The sequence below is a fragment of the Octodon degus genome, unplaced genomic scaffold (genome assembly GCF_000260255.1).
Source record: "Octodon degus isolate 3935 unplaced genomic scaffold, OctDeg1.0 scaffold00403, whole genome shotgun sequence".
NCBI lineage: Eukaryota > Metazoa > Chordata > Mammalia > Rodentia > Octodontidae > Octodon > Octodon degus.
Window position 1 is genome coordinate 250,997 of NW_004524979.1, and position 3,932 is coordinate 254,928.

At 35.3% G+C, this 3,932-nt stretch overlaps 1 pseudogene; it reads right to left on the reverse strand.

The window, feature by feature from the left end:
• Positions 1 to 185, reverse strand: part of LOC101562608 — a 45,813-nt pseudogene extending 45,628 nt beyond the window's left edge.
• Between the last annotated feature and the right edge of the window lie 3,747 nt (positions 186 to 3,932).

The window sequence follows — 3,932 nt, forward strand, 5'->3', positions numbered from 1 at the left end:
CCCAGAGATTTGGAACTAATTCAGTGTGCAAGTATTAATGAGTGAGGCTCTGCTTACCTTGAGCATGCAGGAGACCAGTGAAGAGGAGAGAAGCAAGTCTCTGGAGAAAGCAGAGCCCACGCATGGTCACTCAGATGCTCTATTTGCAGACCACAGTCTCAGCTTCTTCACACAATGCAGGGAGCCCTCCCAGTCCCTTAAGGACACTCCTATTTTAGGAAGGAGGTTATATAGTCTTATCCCCTGACATGTCCATGTTTATGCAGCCAATAGAAATTCACATTAACCTCTTTGATGATTTGCTATCATCAGAGGCTGTATGAAAAGGAAATTTCTACACTTTTAATACCAATTAACAGCTGCATCTTACATATCTCCTCATATGGGATACAAAGATTTCTGATATCATGAGTTTCTGACCCAAGTCTGTTAGAGGAAAGCTACATAAAAAATATGTGGCTTTCTTTTCATCATGAAGGGGTCTTGATCAAAGCCTGATTCGATTTTTCCTGTGAGATCAAGTCACACTGACAATATTTTGGCATCTATTCTATTTTCTGTGAAGAAGAAATGGAGTTTTTTCCCTTCAATGAAACTTCAATCTGCAGTGTTAATATCCTGCATGCAGTAGCTGGAAAAAATCAAGAAATAACTAATGGTTAAAGCAAACAATCAGGTGAGTAGAAGATTTGGCTGAGAATGATGAAAACAGCTCAGGTGAATGTAAGTGAAATGGACAACAAGGAGCTACAGTTATTGATTGTGTATGATTTAATATACTCTGTTTAAATTTTTCAGTGGTAAGTGAAACTCATAGAGAATTAGGACAGTCTGGAAGACAGTCTGAATTTATAAAGTCTTTCTTCCTTCCCTCAATTGTCAAGAAAAAATTCTACAAAAGACTGCAATGACCAGTAAAGATAGTCCACATGGGAATAAATTATCCTCCCTGGAACATGATGGGACTGCAGACCACCAATGAGGTCCAAGATGATTCCTTCCATTGCAGTGCCACAGAACACATCTGACACCCAGTATTCAAGGGCTGCAGAGAAGAGCTCTCCTGCTCCTGGGTTCTCTATTTCAGCATTCCCTCCTGTTTTTCTCTCCACTTCATTAGAAGCAAGTTAATGCACTTTCTATTTGTTCCCTGGTCTCTACTGAACTTCTAATTACTATGCTCCCAGCACAGTAGTCAGAAATACAACAGTTGTATATCATATCTTTGCACTCCATTAAGTTTTTTTCTGTTGTATCACATTACAATATTAGTCCACATTTTGTGGCAGGAAAATAAAGCTTAAAGTTTCAAAAATCACTCTGAAAATATCAAGAGGATGAACTAAGATAAACTATGAAAGGGCTATGTATCATGCATAGCATCTGGGTAAAATTAATGTTAATTATTGTATTCCATAAAATTTAAACTAATCTGTTATATACAACTGACTTTTGGACATATAATAAATATTGGGGATAAAATGCTGCAGAAACTGTCTTGGCCCTGTAGCTTAACTATGTAGAGTAGCAATATATTAAGCTAGTAAATATTGTAGTAAGTATGTAGTGGCAGATGAAAAAGGGGCAGTGAAGGAAAACGTGGCGAGAGATGCATTTTTTTACACAGGGGAAAACAGCCCTCCAAAAGGGATTTTGAGCACCAGTAGAAGGGATGATAGTTGATGAGGAAAACTTTCCATTTGTTTAATCTAAGATAGTGAAGATTAGTTGTCAATGATCACCAAGTTTGGGAGAGCAGTAAATATTCTTCATTAACAGGAGGACACCTGAAAATAACCTGAGGGAGAAAAGAGTTTTACATTCATAGGGTGTCTTAGAAGTCCAACGAGGGCCAGCCAAATATTTCAGCAGAATAAATAGCCTGTAAGAAGGTGAAGGGGCGAGCGGTTCGATCCTTGGCCTGCTATGCCGGCCCTGAGCCCAGGGCACACTGAGAAGGCCACTGAGACTGGGCAGGGTGGCATGCATCTGTAATCCTAGCACTTCGAGGGCTGTAAACAAGAGAATCACTGCAAGTCTAATCTAGCAGTGAGACCCCGAACACCTGTAGATCCTTCCCTAAAAATACTAAATAAATAAATAAATAAATAATAAAAAGAAGGCCAAGGAGCCTCTGAATAAATTATAGCAATTTTCAATGGAATATATATATATATATATATGTAAAGAGAAAAAGGAAAGACAGAAGAGGTAAAAAATAGAAAGAAAAAAAATGCAACATAGTCATATCACGAGTTTCTCTTAGTTCATTGAAAAGAAAGTTCAGCGCTAATATTATTTGGAGAGCACTTTCTCCTCATATATTTACGTTTCATGACCACTTGGAAGATAACAATACACATATTAGCTATTTTTACACTTCTATTGTTTTGTTATAACATTTTGTTTTATTTTTTCCATAAAATAAAATTTTAAAAATGAGAAATGTGTCTCAGTTTAAAAGGTGTCATTGTGTATTAAGAGATGCTTTTATTTGACTGTTTTGTGGATTCTCTGTCCAAAGTATAAAGCAGGGAGCCTCAGAGAATATAGTCATGTTATATTTATATGTGCGTAGGTGAAACAATGGAAAGTAAGTGCTATAGCTCTCCAGGATTCTGTCCACCTAGTGTGGCTCTGACCTAGTCCATGTGCAGGAACACAAATTGCAAAGGAAGCTTCATCTCTACTTGCATGTAGCATTTTATAAATTCCAATTAAGGTCAAAGTAATTAATAATGTTGGAAAATTCTTCATATCGATTAAAATATTTTTTAGTTTATTGATAAATACTAAGATAGACATATCAAAATATCCAAGCTTGTTGTTTTATACATTTCTCACTCTAATTGTGGCTTAAAGAATTTATATGCTCAATAATTATTTGTGTACTGATGGTGTTTTTATTTCATTACAATATTTGTTTTTACAATTATAAAATGTTTGCCTTTGTTTATTTCCCAGTCCTTTCTCTTAGGGTCAACGTTTTCTCAACAGTATAGTTGCATCAATTTTCTTACAATGAATCTTAGCATATTATAATGTTTTTCATTCTTTTATTCTCATAGAAAACATGCACTAGGATACTGTTTTTCAAATAACATTTTCTTCAAAATGATTTCAGAATAGGCAAATACAGAAAAAGATGTCATATAAATCATCTGGCCAGGTTCACTGTGTGGTAACTTCTTATAAAGCAAAAGTAGAATACTGAAATGAGGAAATTAACATGCTCACCAGCAATGAATAAAAGATCTGGTTTCTTTACTTTCACTTCTGCATTTAGTAGAAGCTAGGTTTTCTTGTAGCAATTCTAGTACATTATGATGGTACTGCATCATGGTTTTAAATTGTATTTATTTAGTAGATTATTCACTTGAGCATATTTTCATCTGCCATTTGTTGATGGTGTGATTAAAAATATTCCAAATATTTAAAGTTTTAAAAGTTCTTACAGTGAAAGCTTTCCATTTTGTCAATTTAGTATAATGGATGTTAGTTTATCCTAGATGGCTTTTATCAGATTGAGGTAAAGACTATCTATTCTAAAACCCAATCAACCAAGAAATGGATAAAAATTTGATTTTTTATGTAACAGTATTATTCAGCTATAAGGAAAGATAAATTTGAGGCTGTATATGCAAACAGATCCAGTTAAAGACAATATTCATAAATGAAACAAATAGGACTCACATGTGTAAACATTGTACTGTCTTCCTAGCATAAGAAACAAAAAGTAAAGAAGATCAAAAATGTACAAGGTGGAGGGGCTGGAGAGATGGCTCAGTAGAATAAGTGCTTCCCTGGCAAGCATAAGGGTCTGAGTTCAATTCCCGGTTCCGAAAAAAAAATGTACAATGTATATTGCGAAAGAGAGAGCGAGAGCGAAGCTGATCTCCAATTGTTGGTCTTGCTACATCCAGCTGAATGGA